Source organism: Lycorma delicatula, chromosome 3 (assembly GCF_047948215.1).
Source record: "Lycorma delicatula isolate Av1 chromosome 3, ASM4794821v1, whole genome shotgun sequence".
Classification (NCBI taxonomy): domain Eukaryota; kingdom Metazoa; phylum Arthropoda; class Insecta; order Hemiptera; family Fulgoridae; genus Lycorma; species Lycorma delicatula.
Window position 1 is genome coordinate 97792400 of NC_134457.1, and position 20093 is coordinate 97812492.

General features: G+C 31.5%; 1 protein-coding gene across 2 annotated transcripts in view; it reads right to left on the reverse strand.

The window, feature by feature from the left end:
- Positions 1 to 20093, reverse strand: part of LOC142321806 (uncharacterized) — a 140811-nt gene that overhangs the window by 82627 nt on the left and 38091 nt on the right. Inside the window, exon 2 of one of the 2 annotated variants that reach the window (XM_075360207.1) lies at positions 19984 to 20046. The exons of the other annotated variant lie outside the window; for it this stretch is intronic. The gene's annotated coding sequence lies outside the window, so the exon portion shown is untranslated. The remainder of the gene's footprint in view (positions 1 to 19983; positions 20047 to 20093) is intronic. 2 annotated transcript variants of the gene reach the window in all.

Below are 20093 nucleotides of genomic sequence, written 5' to 3' on the forward strand. Positions count from 1 at the left end.
AGCTTAAATTAGCACATTTAGTGAACTTTTATGGGTTTTGGTTGTCGATATTAGATTGTCAAAGGTTAGAAAAAAATCCTTCATAAAAGAGACGTAACCTTTATCAATCAAAGTCTGCTAAAATGAGAGTACCTCGGTCCTCTGAAACAGCTGAAGCGCGTGGTTCTCGGTTAGCTGCTGAGTGAGAACGCTACGCCCAGACTGGAGCTACAGCTTCGTTTACAGCAGATGCGTTTCAGAGCTTTTACGTCAAGAACTAGGGAAATGTTGGAGGAAAGACATTTTTTACGCTTTAATTGTTATGTATCACTATTATTCTTCACAACCATGAGGGTAACGAACCCAGTGGGGGTCCGCGCCTCGCGGCTAAACTACCTGACCAAGCAAACCTGACCGGCTAGTATTGTATAAGATTGGACAAAATGTTTCTTCATATTTTAATGAAAAAGTAAAACAAGGAATTTTTTTATTTTCATATGAAGTTTATCAATCAAATGTATGCCGTTTAAAAATCATAATCCTGTCTCCGCAGAACTTCTGTATTTTCTGGACGAAAAACTGTAAAAAGTAATTTTCATAGGCCTCTTTTGAAGCCAACTTTAAACCGTTAAGTAAGTTTTACAGAGACTGAAACAAATGATAGTCTGATGGTGCAAGGTCAGGACTATACGGATATGCATCAAAACTTCTCGGGCAAGCTCTTTCTACTTTCAATGGTACTTAAATAAAGGTGTATGAGGTTTGGCGTTGTGATGATGGAATACGACACCTTTTCCATTGATCAATTCTGGTCATTTTATCTCAATTGTTAGACGTAATCTTTCCATTTGCTGAGAGTAGATGTTAGAACCAATCGTTTGACAGGGCGGCAGCAACAGGTCATAGTGAACAATTCCTTTTTAATCCCAACACACATACCGTTTGATATCTATCCCTTGATGCCCACCGTTTTCAGTGGACCTTTTGCGGAGTTTCACCTTGCTTCAACCACGATGTTTTCGTACATTATTGTAGTAACGATCTATTTTCAATCGCCCGCAATGAGAAGTTGCAAAAATTGTTCGATTTCGTTCCTTTATGGACACGATTCACAAATGGAAAGTCAATCCATTAAATGTTTCATTGTTAAATCATATGCTATCTAAACATCAAGTTTTTTATCCAGCCTTCTTTAAATGTTTAAAACTTTTTTCTTTCTTTTTTTGATCGATATTACTTCGTTATTTATATCACGACTACTAAATGTGATATCAATAAAAGTTTACTTTTATTGATCGCTAAAAGTTCAGTAAGGCCGGTAACTTACTGAACTTTTTCCGTCTTTTTCAATCACTGGCCGATCAGAGAAAGGTACGTCATTGACATCAAAATTTCAATATTATTTGAATCAATATTATAATATAAATCAATATATCATAATATTATTTCAATCAAAAGCTGATTCAATATTTCCATATTGGAAATGCTTGAATCAGCTTTATGCCATACGTACTGACATTGCATCATATCCATAAACATCACAAATCTTTTTAGGAGCTTAAGTTGCATTCACTTTTTTTTAGATAAATCGCCAAAATGTGTCGAATTTCTTCTTTATTTTCATTCATTTTCAAGAGTCAATATCTTTTAAATAAAAAAACATAATTATAACGTTCTAAAATTACTCAGTAATATGACACTTTTCAAAAGCATGCATAAATATTACCAGAGTTTGTGATCCTAGAGATGATAGCAGAAGACCGTTTGAGGGTCATCCGATATTACTCCTCCTCTTAGAGGAGGAGTAATCATCCAACAGAGTTCACGGTTGGATTACTGTCAATAAGCAATTCCAGTTGAGATAAGATATGTGTGGATATCCATGTGGATGTATTTCTCAATTGAAATCGATTACATCAGCACCCCCGGATAAGGAAATTAACAGAATAACCACAGCGGATTACCATATTAAAGAGTGATTACAAATGATTTATCAGCTTTCAAAAATCTTTATGTAAAAAGGTAGTACACATAAAATTATGAATGATACATGAAAAAAACAAACTGTCCAAGTTTAAGGTTAGGTTTAAAGTGGTCGCCAAAAGGTAGCAACATAAGCTCAGTTTCTAAAATGGTGTCTATGCAACAGAGAGCATTCTGTGTGTTAAGAGAATTAGAAATGTTTATCCGTTACCGTACAGAGTTTATTCCGGAGAAGGTTTGAAACAGAACCACTAGACCACTAAAACATTCTAAGATGGTATCAACAGTTTAAAGACACTGGTTTTTTTTTGCCCAAAGGTAAAAGCACCGAACATTCAAGCGTTTCGGATGAAACAGTGGAAAGAGTCAGGGCTAGTTTCGTTCGTAGCCCAAAAAAGTCAACTCGACGCGGTAGTAGGGAACTCGATATTCCGCAGGCCAATTGTTTAGAAGATTTTGAGAACTCGATTACAACTGAAACGGTACTGTATAAAGTTATTACAAAACTTACAACCAAATGACTTCAACAAACGATATAAATTTTGTAATGACATACAGGAAGCTGTGGAGGATACGATTTTGCTAACCGCTTGGTATTTAATGACGACAAGGCGACATTTCACTTGAATGGAAAGGTGAATCGCCATAACGTCACCATATGGGGTACAGAACAACCTAATTCTGTAAAACGTGAACTTAATTCCTAAAACTGGATGTTTTTAGCGCAATTTCTAAAGCAAAGTTGAACGAACCGTTTTTCTTCTCGGAGAAAACCGTGACGGGTATCTCATACCTAGATATGATGCAGTTGTGGTTGTTTCCTCAATTGAAAGACAACTCCAATAATTTTTTATCCCAAGAAGGTGGGGCTCCGCCTCACGACATGCTGAAGTACGAGGATTCCTGATTGAAGAACTCCTGCTGACGCTGGATCGGGCAATGTGAAGATGATGGCTTAACGCTCTTAAAATGACCTCCTAGATCTCCTGATCTCAAGGTTTATAATTCTTTTTTCCTTTGGGGGTATGTTAAAGACTGTGTTTACGTGCCCCCACACTCAGTAACTTTGGTTGAGCTACAGGAGTGCATTACAAATGCATTTATGACCAGGGATATGTTAACGCATGTGTGGGCTGAGCTGGACTAACGCATAGATGTGTGTCGTGTGACGAATGGAGGCCACATCGAACATTTACGACGATATGACTGACACTTGGACAGTTTCTGTTTATTTCCATGTATCATTCATAATTTTACGTGTAATACTTTTTTAAATACAGATGTTTTAAACCTGATGGATATTTGTAATCACTCATATTTATTGCTAATTACTTATGTACATAATTTATCTGTTTAACTTTCAACGTCAATCATAATGTTCCTTATCTTAACATTCAACCTAATAAATTAAGACACTTATACAATAATAAATTAATAGCTATTCTACGTTTATCGTGACAGTCAATATACAAAAATTAAGAAATGATTTATGAGATTTTTAAAAGAGGGCTTAATAAGCCCACCTTGTTTTTGCAAACCACTAAATTTTAATCTTGTCAAAATATTTTATCTTCTTTATCCTAATAAATAAACTATTAGTTAAGATTAAATAAACATTATTTTTTTTATAAAAAAACGGTTCAGCTCTGTTGCAGCAGCATGACCAGCGAATTTTGGTATTGGATGGGAAACCACATCTTCGGCCCGATGCAGGAAATTGGCTTCGTGCCCGGGGATATCATGCATGCGCATCAAGTCGTATACTATGTCTCCGATTATCACTCTTTTGTTTAGTCAATTAAAAATTTATTCGTAGCGATAATTTAAGAAAAAAATAACCTATAGGTAAACGAATAGGGAATACAACTGACAATGGACCTCTAATTAAGAAAGATGTACAAAATATCTTAAAATGTCCGCAATAATGAATCAAACAACAATTGAAGTAATCTTTAATCATACACCGTGGTTTGTTTATTACTACTGAGATAAAATTTAATTCAAAAATTAATCTTTCCAATTGATTTTCCTTCCGTAATTTTATTATCACTCAATTCATCGGCAAAAATGTGATTCTAGTTCCACGATTGTGTAATCATTATTTCAGTAGATAATTGACGTAAAGATATTTCTTCATAATAAATTACATGTGGAAGTAATTCGTTCAATCTGATTGTGAGTTTCACGTTGGCTGACTCGCGAATCATCAACCATGTAATCAATAGTAACCACTCTGTTGCATTGAGGCCTTACAGAAATATTCGCAGTAGAATTATTACACCTTTACTTCTACCATGGAGTTGTCACTAAAAATGTAAAATATATATGTTTTATGTTTTACAATAAGAGGTTTTTTATACTTCATAAGCTAACAAATTTCGAATTCTATTTTTCGTTTTGTCGAAAGCAAATACTTCTCCCATAAATATATTAGCTTAGATTTTAATCTGGGTAAACGTAAATCTTTGCTAGGATTTCTTTACATTGGTTTAGCCGATATTGCGGGTTTTATAAACAAACCAAGTAAAAGAAATGGAATAATTCGCTTTTGTTTAATATCAAAGATAATATGAAAAAACCTACTCATTGCAATAGTCTAGCAAAATATTAAAATCGATTTTATAATTAATATTAGAATCATATATTTACACTTTGCGTGTGCGTTCAGTTATACATTTTTAAAGAAACTCTTAAAAAAGTTATACTTTTTAAAGAAATTTTATTTGGTCTTTTGCCTAATCCAAACTTTTTTTTGTCTTCAGTCATTTCACTGCTTTGATGCAGCTCTTCAAATTCCCTATCTAGTGCCAGTCGTTTTATTTCGGTATACCCCTACATCCTACATCCCTAACAATTTGTTTTACATATTCCAAACGTTGCCTGCCTGCACAATTTTTTCCTTGTACCCGTCGCTCCAATATTAAAGCGACTATTCCAGGATGCCTTAATATGTGGCCTATAAGTTTGTTTCTTCTTTTAACTATATTTTTCCAAATGCTTCTTTCTTCATCGATTTGCCGGAATACCTCTTCATTTGTCACTTTATCCACCTATCTGATTTTTAAGATTCTCCTGTCCTACAGCAACACATTTCAAAAACTTCTAATATTTTCTTCTCAGATACTCCGATCGTCCAATTTTCACTTCCATATAAAGCTACACGCGCCAAACATATCCTTTCAAAAATGTTTTCCTGACGTTTAAATTAATTTTTGATGTAAACAAATTATATTTCTTATTGAAAGCTCGTTTCGCCTGTGCTATTTGGCATTTTATATCGCTCCTGCTTCGTCCATATTTAGTAATTTTACTTCCCAAATAATAAAATTCTTCTACCTCCATAATCTTTTCTCTTCCTATTTTTACATTCAGTGGTCCATTTTTGCTACATTTGATTACGTTTTGTTCTTGTTTATTTAATTTTTTTATTAAAAACAACAGAACTGATAAGGTATTATCAAGCAGTACCATATGGAAAAAATTACCATATATGAAAAAACGTTTTTTCATATATGATAGTACAGTTGATGACAGAGAACAAAGAAGATCAGAAAAGGCTGTATTCAATCGAATATTACATGAATACAGTTTAAAAATGGAAAAGTATAAGAATAATGAAGATTTGGACACTTCGTTCGTCATTATGATCGAAGTGACCAAAAAAAAAATTTATAACAGGTCGACATAAAAAAAAAAAAAAACATGACAATGACAATCAAAATAAAAATGAGAAGTTTCCATTTTTTATAGAAGAATCAGGGGGTGAAGATGAAAACATATCTTTTGTACCCCCTGATTTTTCATTTCTACCTTCCGATTTTTAAACGAAAGCCAAACGTTTAAAAAATTTGGAAAAAAAACATCTAATCTCATTCCAGCCCAATCCATGCCATTCCAGCTCAGATAAGGCGAGTACTGTACAGTTCGGGTTAGGTTAGCTCAACGTTTAGGGTGTCCACTCCAGTCCAGTCCACCAGTCCAGTACATGCGCAGTTCAGTTCAGTTCAGTCCAGTCCAGTTCATGCGCAGTTCAGTCCAGTCTAGTCCAGTACATGCGCAGTTCAGTCCATTATTTCCAGCTAATTTCAGTCAACTCGATTCTAGCCCAGTCTATTCCATTCCACATCAGTTCAGACGTGTCCAGTTAAGGTGACTCCAGTCCAAACAAAAACAAACCAGTCATTCCAGTCCTGTATAGTACAGTCCAGTTCAATCCAATTTATTCCAGTAAAGACAACCCAGTTCTCTGTAAGTCCAGTTCAACCCCCCTTCCAGAAGGAATGCTTCGTTAGCGGTTCCAGGAAGGATGGTAGCCAGGGGTGGCGGTTTAGTCGGTACTGCGCAGATTTACATACGCATATTAATAACATCTTGCGGCACCTGTTAGCGAGCCCGACACTGCTTAGGCGTCCGTAAATGGGATTCCCCACCTCTTTAACAAACACAAAAAAAATAATAAAAAAAAAATAGGGTTGGGTTAGGTTAAGTCAATTCTAATAAAGTTCATCCCAATCTTGTCCAGTCCTGTCCAACTAGTTAGGTTTAGCGAATCAAGTCAAGTGTAATCTAGTCACTCTTGTCTCGTTCAATCCAGTCTGTCGAAACGAGACCAGTCCAGTCCGAATCGGGTAGATTCAGTTAAAGTAAGGACAATTCGGTTCAGGGAGTTAATTCCAGTTCTGGCGAGTCCAGTCCATTCCAGTTCCAATGAAACAATTCCAATCTAGGCGAGCTCAGTCCAATCTAGTTAAGACAGGTCCAGTTTGGAGAAATAGGGAAAACAAACAAAAATTTCAATCCCTCCACTAATTCGTATCCTGATATAGAAACAAATTACCCATTATCCACAACGAATGTATTTAATTAGTTTTTTGAAACTATCCACAATTATACAATCGAATTGAAAGTGAATGATAAAAGTTCTTATTTAAGATATGTATTATATTAAAAGAATTTTCCGTCCCCAACTATATCCAACCATTTTGGATAGTTGTCAACCAACCATTTTATAGTTGCCAGGCGAACTACAGTGGTGTGAGTGGGGGGATGGAGACCAATGGAGCGAAGAAGATTTATGAACGGTCACTTACTCGAAATGTGCGAATCGTGAACTATGTAGGAGATGGGGATTCAAAGCTTTGTCATTTGTAGAGGAAATTAAACTGTATGGAGATGATTGCAAAATAAAGAAGTTGAAATAAAGAAGAAGGCCATTAGTCATTCAAAGAAATTATTTTACTTCAAATTAAAAAAAAAAATTGTTTTTCGTCACCGAATTTTTCTATTTTACGTAGAATGTCATGAAAACTACGGGATATGCAGTTGTAGAACCTGCTTTATTCGATATTCAGGTCAAAACTCATAAGAAAAAAATTAAGTTTACCCCATATGTAATGCCTTAAGAATTTTAGTATGACCTCATTTCAGTGGGGGAACTGAAGCGAAATTTTTCGCTAGCCGTATCCTCTATAACAAAATGTTTTCGGACATATGTTTTTTTAAGGCTTTTTTTTATTTCAAGTTGTAGAATCAATTCCCAAATTACTTAATTTTCCTCCTGAATCACTCTGTACATTTAAAAACTAAATCACTTTTGCGAAATAAAATTAAATAAAAGTCTATGATTTTTGATGGCGGGTAAATTTAAAAACTCAAAGAGAATGGAAGATTTTTGCTAGCTTTCTTATGTTTCTGGCCATACACAGGGAGTGATGAGTAATGTATAAAAGTAATGAATAAAAGGGCTTCACGAATATTCAGTTAAATAGTATATTTAAAGTTTTTATTTTTAACCAGTGATCATTAAGACATTTGAGAAAAAAGTTAAAAGTTCGATTCTTTAGTCATGAAAACTAAGAATTTCTAAATTTTGTAAAATTATTATTCTTCGAAACCATATTCTATGTTATTAGTTTATAACACACGTGGTATTTTACTTTTTTCTCAATAGTAACGTTTTCTATTATGGAAAACATTTTTATTGATTCAATTTAATTTTATTTTAAAAATTACATTTCATTTTAATATTAATATTTAATAATTAATATTATCAATTATCTTAAAATAATAGATTAATATAAGAAAAAAATAAAATATAAATAATAAATAAAATAATATATAAACATAAGCAAAAATTTTTTTTCCTTTTAATTAACTCTGCAATACATTAATTAATGAACCAATCAAACAAGTGATTTAAAAAATTAAAAGTATTAAAAAATTTAAGTTTTTATTTACAAATAAAAACTTCTTTTTTTTGTAAAAACGATTTTTACAAAAAAATTGAGTTTTTTAAATTTGTTTTTAATTGATAGTTTCTTTAATAACATTTAATTGAACTTTAAAAAATTCTAAGATCTGAACACTTCATCCTAAAGGCAATCTTCATTTCAACTCATACATGCTTCATGTCGATTTTTATGACGTTTTTTCATCCCTCGATGTAACGTATCTTTAAGAAGTGATTCTTAAATCCTTCAAAATCCTTCAATCCTTCAATCCTAATCCTTCAAAAGACTGGTAACCTATAGCCAAGTGAAACTAAATGATGACCCGCAGAGCGTTTGGAATTTCGTAGCACTACTGATCTTACGGTGTCAATGTCTTAAGATGTTCATATTTGCAAATACAGATACCGTATTTTCCTTTGTTCTTTGTTTACCGACTTCTTATTTAATCGTTCAGTTTAGATGGAATACTCTTCTGACGGTCGTTACACGCGTGTTATTTTCCCGATATAAAAGATTTACAAGTTGCTAGATGGTTTTCCCCCAATCGGCACATTAGTCATTTTCTTAAGGACATGGTGATTTTAGAGGCTACGTTTGGCTTGGTTGGCTCAGGTTTATGCTCGGATTGTAGAGTTTATGATAATGAATACCATGTCCTGTTTGTTTGCCCGAGTACGATGCTGAACGTACTAGATAATTAGATAATTTGGGAGAATTAATTCTCTCTTGGATTTGCGGGTAAATTTAAAAACTCAAAGAGAATGGAAGATTTTTGCTAGCTTTCTTATGTTTCTGGCCATACACAGGGAGTGATGAGGTTTGATGATCTAATAGCTAGAATAGCAACCCGGGTAGCTAGCGGGTGGGCGCTTACTTCACCAAGACAGGCATTTTGGAATCGAGTCCCGGTTAGTTTAGTTGCTCGTTTCATTCCTCTGTGATGGAGCTGTTTGTGGAAGGGTGAAGACACTGACCTCGCTTTCGAGGACAGACCAGATCGGAAGTAGAATGCATTAGAAACTCTGTAATAAAGGAGGGTGAAGGTGTTTAAATGGAAATTGAATTTCTGTTGTCTTTTTCTTATTATTTTCATTTTTTAACATTTATTTTGTACGACATTTTGTTATAATATCAGCTAATTCAAAAATTTTCTGTTGTACATTTTTAAGACACTAATTCATGTACTAATATTAAACGATTTATTTTGTTTTCTCCAATAATAATTTGTTTATCTCTTGTAAGACATTTTTATCGTATCGTATTTTTAACATATTCGTACAAATAAAACAAGGCTGGGGTGAAGTAACACTTTTGTTTTACTCATCTTTTTAAGTTAAACCACTAATTGTACTTTACTAATTCCTTATTATTATGGTTGTTTTTTTTTCAATTTTTTTAATCTACTCCTAGTTTCTTAACATTTCAATTACCTTATTCCACGAAGATAAGAAAAAATGCATATAATGCAAACGTTAAATTTTAAAATATCAACCGTAACTCATCGTGAACTGTATACCGTAACTAAAAAAATCATATCACACTATATTGTTATACGAATTAAAAAAATAAGATATATATATACTATAGATACTTATACTATATTATATAAGATATAAGACTTATACTATAGATACTATATATATATATATATAGTATCTATAGTATCTATAGTATATATATATATATATATATATATATATATATATATATATAGAGAGAGAGAGAGAGAGAGAGAGAGAGAGAGTGTGTGTGTAGTATATTTGTTATTGCTTAAAAATAGTTCAAATATTATTACGTAAGTACAACAGTCTTTTTTATGAATTGACGACATGTGCATACGCCAGAATAAATTACAGGAAAGAAATTATTTTCTATTGTCTCTAATTTAATTAGCATCTTCTCGTTCACGTTTCTGTATTAAATAATAATTTGTTTTTAACATCATAAAATTTATTTTTTATTTTTTTAATAAAAATAATAATAAAGCGTGACGTGTACCGTTTCCACAAACCAGTTCCAGTAAAAATATTCAAATTTATACTGAAAAATAAAATATTTAAATAACAAGAATTTTTAAGAGTTGGTATGTTAATGTTATTTGGTAATGTAAATTTCGATAAGGTAATTTTAAATTTAAATTATAAAATAAGTATTTTAAATATTTCAGAAAACCACCAGTGTTCCACTCTGCTACGTACTCGGACAATTCGAGCTGCAAAGCATTTATTTTATACATAAATAAATAAATAATAAATTGATTTTCAGGTATTTGTAGATTGTTTCATAGAAACAAAAAAATAACATGTAATGTGTTGCTATATTCTATTTGCAGCAGGAGATTTGATATTTTTTACTGCCGTTTTACGTTCTTCGAATCTTATGTTCTTCAATTAAAAATTTTATAACCGAGTTTGGCATGGTAAATCGACTATTATGGTATACAAGTATTTAAATCTTTTTCTTCAGATTTATTTCATTTTACTTATAGACATGCTTAAAATTTCGACCCCCCCCCCCCCCAATTCTCTTTTAAGCTACCGGACGAAACGATCATTAAACTATTTCTTCCACCCTTTAAACTTAATCCTCCCAGAATGATACCTCTCAGAGAAATGACAGAAAAGAGAATAGAAAGTAATAATAAAATACTATAGATATTTGCTTTGCTCTTCATTTTAACGATTCGCTCTGTAGTTTACTGTAATTTTTATTATTATTTTAATAAGTTATCCCCCTCAATCGCTTGCAAATACTTAATTAAGAGTTTTGCATACTGTATCTTTGTAGAATTATTATTTAATTAATATTAATATCAGTGTCATTTATTTTTAATTGTATTCGCCTGACTAATTACCTATTTGTTGTGTTATCATTATTATTCATTAAATTGGAAAATAAAGTAACAGACTTAAAAATAAAAAAAAAACAATACGAGTTGATGAAACTACCGTTCGTAACTGGGAATTATTAACGTCGTACTATTGCGATATCGATTATTATGTCGATGCACCTTATGTCGATTATTATGTCGATGTCACATACACAAAGTTGGACAGACCGGATTAGTTTCTTCTTCGTTAAAATACAATAAGTCATTTAGATAGTACACACAAACGGGATATAATATCACACTCATTTACACATTCCTACGCGAAATAAATAAAAACAAAGATAAATAAAATAAACACATATAAACAAAGACTAAGAGAAAATACCTTGCAAATTTAATAAATCTGGATAAAATGTAGCCTTCAGAATAACAAACAAAAAAAAATTTACATTACACGCAGAACACAGTCATCAAACAAACACAATGCCTCTGGGATATAGTATAAAATGTTCAAATTGCATAATGTTCCACATCGGTTAAATGAGTTGTAGTTTCAAATACACAATAAACACGTAAGAACCCTCCATAAAAACAAAGCGTCAACATTTTGCCAACAACTTCATAAACGCAATTATAAATCTACCAAATCGATAAGAAACTTGATATTTTACATATATGCCAAAACGGACAAAATCTTACCACATTCAACAGTATAAAATGTATAAACACACACTTAACGATAAACTAACTTAATTAATACACAATTCAAACTCCTTGCAACAACATTCTTAATAGATATCTGCCTAATTAAAAAGAAAAACTGTCAGTACTAACATCAGTGTTAGTATGAAAACAGTAGCACTAGCCCCTGAGGGATAAATTTATTGTATATTAATATAATAATTTATTATTTCACTAATATATTATATATTAATAATACATATATATATACTGTTTGCTTTTAACAAAGCTGTAAAATCATATAAATTTATAGTCATTTTACATTTAACACTAAAATTATTTACCATGTCATGTCACATTAGCAAATAATTCTCCCGGAAATAGATATGAATAAGATAACAACTTACAGTTTCCGGTCTATTTATTATATTGAACTTTTATATTACGCTTAATAACACACTTTACATTTTTTTTTTAAATGATCAAATATTTTTGTAATATGCAAAAATATTTATGAATGCATATTCATATTTCGAATTAGGTTATTGTCTAAATTCATAATGATGTATAAAGCTTGAATGCGATAAATTTATCAGAGTGTAGGATATATTCAACAGCACAATTATAAATTCCATTTAAAACAAAAACCTGCAATTCGTTAACACGAACAAGGAATTAGAAGGAGAGAACAAAGAACTACAACACTCGATCAAGTGACCTACAGTTCGTTCCTTTTTTGATGAAAAAAATATATATAAATTTTTTTTTCGGAATTTTCATCCTTAATGTGGATTTTGTATTTTGCGCGCGCGTGCGCACTAGTGTATTAATCAGAGTGTCTCGAAAGGTGTTGGGTAAACTTAAGGAACTAATTTAGGACATTAAAATAAAACAAAAAACTAAGTGAACAAATGCCATATTCATTTGCTTCATTTTCCTTCTATCTGCCACTTTGTGTAAAACTTCAATCTTAAGAACGGATTGAGATAATTTTTAATGAAATTTAGTATTCATGTACTCGATAATATATTCTAAAGAATAAATAAATTTAAAAAATTTACATCTGAAAATTTTAAAATGGCGGTAATTTAAATATTTTAATCATTAATATTTCCGTAAATATTAGTTTATAGAATTATATTTTTATTACACAAAATGTTTAAACCTTTTATTCTGAACAAAATGACACCTTATTTGTTCAAATCGGTTGGAAAACAGTTGATATATAAGTGAAATTAATTAATGCCTGTTCTATTATTATAATAATAAATATTATTATTTATTATCTTTAATTTGATTACTGAAAAAACTTAAAACAAAGAAAATTATTAGATTGGATAATTGTTGCGATCCATTTTAACAGATTCAGCCATATCTCCGGTATAACAAGTGATTTGAAAGAAGAAAATGAATTTATTTCATAACAAAAGACTTAATATTTTATCTCCTAAAATTTAATTCAGTAAAAGTAACATTTACAGAGATATTAAAGACTAAAAAATTTAATGACGGCCAAAAAATTTTCCAAAAAATGTTCAAATGTAAAATTTTCAAACGTAAAGATGTTGCTGGTTTATGTATACCATATCATTAAAATGTATCAATTCGTTAAGATTTAACGTTTTACAAAAAAGAAAAAAACAAATTGGTGGACTGAGAGAAAATCAAATGAGATACGGCTTTTATCCACATGATTTTTGTTTATTTTTATCTTTACATCAATCCCTTATCTTTTGCTAACACCTCCTGGGACTTGCTATATAAACAGACTGATTCACGAAGAATGTAACAAACTATCAGGACATATTCTAATGGTGAAAATAAAGAAGAAAGTTCATTTAAACATAGATTCGGAAACTTTTCGTTAGCGTTATCTGGATGCCTGTACTTATCTAATACGATATTTTACGTTTTTCCACACTGAATAGATCGTCAGATTTAGGATGGCTTTTTTATAGTAATATTTCCTTTTTTTAAACTTATATATTAAAAAAAAGTTATTTTATTTGAAAGATTATGCATTATATTATTTATTCAACTATTGCAATTTACTATAAAAAAAAAACTTTACTAAATTTACTAAAGTTTTATTTGTTTATAATTTTTAAATAGTTTTTATCTTTTTCATTCTTTAAAAAACTAAAAATGTATTTTTTTAATTTTATTTTTAGTGTGTACGTTGCAATCTGCTCAACTAATGAACATCCCGGCCCCCGTAGAGGACGACACTCGCCTTGTGACGATTCCGAAGAGGAAGACACTCGCCTTGTGACGATTACGATCGCCACAACAACTCCCCCCCCCGCCATTTCTAGCCCTGATGGACTTTAAAAGGAGTCGTCTTTTGCCCTCTAACTTTTTACTACTCACAGTAATAAGCCAGACCTCGTTGGGATGCCAACGATGTAAATGCCTCGGTAGACATTTGCATCAGTGAGTTAACGACTGAGCCTTCGCCTTCGCTGTAGTCTTCTTTCGGACTACCTTGACTGTCCTACTTTGTTGCCCTCTGAACTAGCTAACAAAGTTCGCGGAAGCACGAACCCCGCGCTTACTTCTACACTTTATAGAGCCAATTTTTGCGTAAATATCTCATAATATTCGAGGAAATTGAATAAATAACACACCTCCAAAAATGTTGTTCGCAACAACAAAGTTTATTCCTAGTTCCCTTAGTGAACTCAACTTTCAGTTCATACCCCTGACTTGGTTTCATTTATGGACTCCGGTCTGGTCTACCAGGGAGAGGGGGACAGACCTCCCACACCCATTCCCTCTCAGCACCATCGCAGAGTCCCGCGTGAACAAATAATGAAAATTAAGAAACCCCAGTGAGATGAGGATATGTACGGCATGTAAATGAGTCTTGTACAGGCACAGGCCGATCATTCCTGATATGTGTGGTTAATTGAACCCTAATCACCAAATTAGACCGGTATCCATTGTCTATAATTTTTGAAATTCGTATTCGAACCTCAGAACCTTCGACTTCGAAAATCAGCTGTTAAACAACTGATTTGCGACGATAACCACTAGATCACTGATCTAATGATTAAATTCGTCGTCGTAAATCAGCTGATTTACGTCTCTATTCAGATTTGAATACTAGATCGTGGATACCGCTGTACTTCGGTTGTTGTGATTCAATTAACCACACGTCTCAGTCGGCCTTTCCTTTCTTTTTCCTGTTTAGCCTCCGGTAACTACCGTTTTTAGATAATACTTCAGAGGATGAATGAGGATGTATATGAGTGTAAATGAAGTGTGGTCTTGTACATTCTCAGTTCGACCAATCCTGAGATGTGTGGTTAATTGAAACCCAACCACCAAAGAACACCGGTATCCACGATCTAGCATTCAAATCCATGAAAAAATAACTGGCTTTACTAGGACTTGATCGCTGGAACTCTCGGCTTCCAAATCAGCTGATTTGGTAAGACGCATTCACCACTAGACCAACCCGGTGGGTTATGTCTCAGTCGGCCTGTTCAAAACTACACGTTTACCGGTACATTCACGCAGATATTGATGAGTCTCTAATGACTTTAATTGTTGACTCACCTAAAAAATACTTAAGTCAATAATTATTCTATGTACAAGTAAATAAGGAATATCGCATCTAACAAAATTTTTGTGAATATTAAAAACTTTCCAGATCTTACAAATTTCATTAAATATATATATATATATATATATATAGATTAAATGAACACAATTGAAAGTTTGATAAAACATTAAAAAACTGAACTTCATAAAATTTAACTTTTCCCTTTTTCCCTTCTTCCCATTTTTCCTTTTTCTCTTCTTCCTTTCTTATCTTCTTCCCTTTTTCCCTTTCCTCTATTTCCTTTTTTCCATTTTTTGCAAAAATTTTTATTTTCCCGAAATTAATATATATTCTGAATATGAGCCAAATCGGACCATAAATACAATTTTACGAAATATCTCGAAATTGTCAAAAATAACTTTCTAGTTTTATTTTTTATCCTTATTATGAAGCTATTATTCGACTTCAAACTTATAAGAGCAGGTAGAACCCATCTAATATAACAGAATTTACATCTTTGCCGATGAGGCTGACAATTTTCAAAACAGTAAAATGAAAAAAAAAAAATCAAGGTTTATTTTAGGTTACGACCCCCAATCACTTATCATTTAATATTGTGATTTCGTTTCAATTTTTAAAAAACGTAGTAAAACCATAAAAAAATAAATTTTTTAAAACAGTCAAAAAACAAGACTTGAATTTATGTTGAATGAAATAAGGAAAAATCCTAAAAGTGCGTCCTAGTAATTAACATAATAGCAATAATTTATTTTCATTATCCTTGATCAGTTTTGATTTTTTTTTAACCAACAATTTTCCAATTATTAGCTATTTTTAAGATCATAATTATTTCGATCAGGAATGATTATATATTAAAATACTACTTTTATAATAGGCTACATTTTCAATAAAATTTTATTTAATTTTAAAAATGATTTTAAAAGAAAGGTTTTATTAAAAATATATAGCTAGTAGAATAGGGAAATAAATGGAGGATAAGAACTAAAGTAGAGTTGGAACAGCTACTAGTTATCACAAAAATAAACTAAAGGGGAATCAGATTGGTTAGATACGTCCAAAGAGAGACGCAAGATAAAGTGGTTAAAAAAAGTATTTGCTGGAAAACCGGATGAAAAAATACAGAGAGATAGATGATTGGATATGTGACGGATGAAAATGAGGAGATGCAGGAGGATTGCAAAAAGTCAGAACGTTTAAAGAAAGGCAGTGAGAGAGGCAGGGTTCCCCATGGACTATAGCGCCGATCAGTATGTTTATATTTATGAATGTACAATATCTGCTAAAAAGAATACTCATTTATTCTTAAAAAAAGCTAATACCACAGTTGTAGGACTTTCCCGACACGAGGCTGAAGCCGCATTCTAGGAAAGTCCTACAACTGTGTGTTGTTTCTGATGCAAGGTTTACACACACAACTTAATTTAAAATGTTTATCATTTTATTTAAATATATTTTTTTTTAACTTAATTTAATGATTCTAACTAAAATGCGCGTGCATACCGTAGTTAATTCGTGCGGGTGTGGCGGTACTAGCGACGACGGTCGGCACTAACTATACTAATGAAATTTCACAACTTACGTAGAACAAATTTCGCCTGTACGGTCGGCAGATTGGTGTAGCCGCAGTGCTTAACGCACCAGGTACCGATTCAACCGGGTGGTCGAGTTCAAGACCCAGCTAGACCGTGTTACTTTTTTAAACTTTAAACAGTATTCATTTATTTAATTCTACCACTCACCTGTGACGTCACAACATAGAAGAAGACTACAACAGAATTTTATGGGGTGGGGTGCGACTTTGCAAAAACCTTTTTTTGCAAATATTGTTACTTTTTAATTGTTAATAAATGTGCCTAAGAAAAATATGATCTTAATTAGGCGAAATTTCGAAATATTGAGGTTGGCTTTGCTCTACAGTTTCACCCCCTTGACCTTTTAGGTTGAAAGTTTAATGGCATCAATGCCCCATATATAGAGGTAATCTTAACCAAGTTTGGTCAAAATCAGTCCAGTAGTTCTGAATATATATGGAGTGCAAGACCAAACACATACACACGTACATAATTCCTTAGGATTCCTTATAATTCCTTAGCTGTCAAAACGTTAAGATCCAGTGAAAACCGCATATACCCAAATTGGGCCGATTACAATACTTTCCCTTCTAGAGCTACAGCGCTTTCTAGACGGGAAAATAATAATAATATCCACCTTTACTTAATCAAACAGACTTTTTTTCCTGTTTAGCCTTCGGGAATCTCTGTCGGGTATTAATTCAAAGGATGAATGAGGATGATATATATGAGTGTAAGTAAAGTGTAGTCTTGTTCAGTCTCAGGTCAACCATTCCTGAGATGTATGGTTAATTGAAACTAACCACCAAAGAACACCGGTATCCACGATCTAGTATTCAAATCCGTGTAAAAGTAACTGCCTTTACTAGGATTTGAACGCTGGAACTCTCGACTTCGAAATCAGCTGATTGCGAAGATGCGTTCACCACTAGACCAACACGGTGGGTTAAACAACAGACCTGTTTTCCTGTAACTCAACACAATAGTTCGGTTATGATAAAGGATCTTATGTTTCCTCTATCTGTTTTTTAAAAATTACCAAAACAGTTAAAAAACTTCTCTCCAGTTTTATTTAAAATACAATTACTTTTTTTTACAGAAACAATATTTTCGTGTAGATATATTTTTAAATAGAACTTAAGAAATTATTTGAAAACTCAGAATTTTCTGCATACCATTCAAATTTTCTTTAACGACTTAAAATTTGTGAATTATATTGTAGCTATTTTTTTACTTCCTTATATGAAGTAAAGGAAGTATTGTGATCGCAAAAATTTCGGTTTTCAGATTTCAACGAAAATATCCATTTAGACCATCCCTTAATCCATTTTGACTAGTTTCGGAGTGATGTCTGTACGTAGGTGTATGCATGTACGTATCTCCCATAACTCAAAAATGATTAGCTGTAGGATGCTGAAATTTCGAATTTAGGACTGTTGTAACATGAAATTGTGTACCTCCTCTTTTGATTGCAATCCACTGAATCAAAAGTGTCCAAAAAAGCTCAAATTCCAAAAAAAATTGAATTTTTGATTTTTTCTTAACTGCAGTAATAAGCCCTCACCGAGAGCTTTTTTTCAATGATGTATCTACCATAAGTGGTACTTATTTTCATTGGTTCCGAGTTTATAAGTAAATAAAGTTTTAATTAATGAAATATTTAGATCTTAAGAAAAGGCACATCGGTTCGAATCAGACTTCATCTCCTTTTTTTAACTTTGTTTTTTTAATTTAAATACACTGATTTATTACTAATTATTAACCTCGAATTGTAAAAAAAAATTACAATAAATAATAATTCAATAATGACAAAAAAAGGTGAAAAAATATCAGAAGTTTTAATGAAATAAAATTTAATGTACTTTTCATTTTAAAAAATGTGTAAATTTATTTTAATAGGCGTACAAGGAAGTCATGTGTTGTCCACATCAGATTTTTTTACATTTATTATCTTCAAATATTTATCTAAACATAATTTCATTTGTTTATACTTTATATAATTAATGACTTTAACCATATCTATTTTTCGGTTTGTTCAGGGTTTTACCACGGATTTCCTTGATCCATTCAGGCAAGTCTTGGGACAGTTTTTTTTTATTTATGGGATAGCTACCAATGGAGTAGCTTAGTCTCGTTCTGACGTAAGCTATATAATAAAATATTATTAAACGATGAGAATAAAAGATTTATATATTTAAACGTATTATTTTATTTTTATGACTAATTAATTAAAAATTAGGATAGTTATTTATTTTGCTAATACTAGTTTAAAATAACAATAACCACAAAATGGTTAAAAAAAGAAAAAAAAATTTTACCTAATTTTCTACATTCTTGTATATATAAAAAATATATTATAAATTTAAATGTTTGGGATGGTTCTATCTTATATAGTTGTTCAAAAAGAATGTCGACAGCGGAAAATATATAATAATGATTTGATCGAGTAAAACCAGTTTTTGTACAGCTGGATATTATAATACGTAATTAAAAATGGAAAACGTAACTAGAATCTTGATTTACCAGATATTAGTAACAACACTAAATTTCAGCGTTCGGAATCTACGTTTAAACTCGCTATCGATAAATTGTTTTACTACATGTATATACGATTGCATGAACGTTTAAAAGTATACTTCTGCATAAAGTGATAGTATATTTTGTATTCAGTTGTCCTTGATAATGACATCAATTTAATTAAAACTGAATAAATGTGTATATCTGATTTCTTGAAAGTTATAATTATATTCATATCTAGAATAACATTCTATGTTTTAAAAAAAGAGGCTTAAAAATATTTTTCCTAATGTTCCTCGAAAAAATATCCCATAAAACTTAAACTGCATAAAAATTGCAAAATATTTTTTTCCGAAATTTATCTAAACTTTAAAAGGAGGTCATAGCCCTATTTGGGTTTACCCAAATAAATTATATAATACTTTTGTATTATATAATTTAATAAATAAACAAATAAATTATATAATACTTTTGTATTATATCATTAGAATGTAGTTGAGGAAGAAATTTCAGGAGAATAAAACAAAATTTATACTACCTACAACTACCCTTAATTTAGCGCCTACTTTAAATAGTCAAAATTTAAAGAGCGTAATATTTTATAATCTTTTTTTTAAAGTTTACCTTAAATGTTCCCTTTAAATGCTCTTGCAAACGCAATTTTCAAAAAACGAAAAGCCCGAGGTCCTGAAAAAACAAGAAGAAATATATATAGAAACAATATAAAGTGGCTA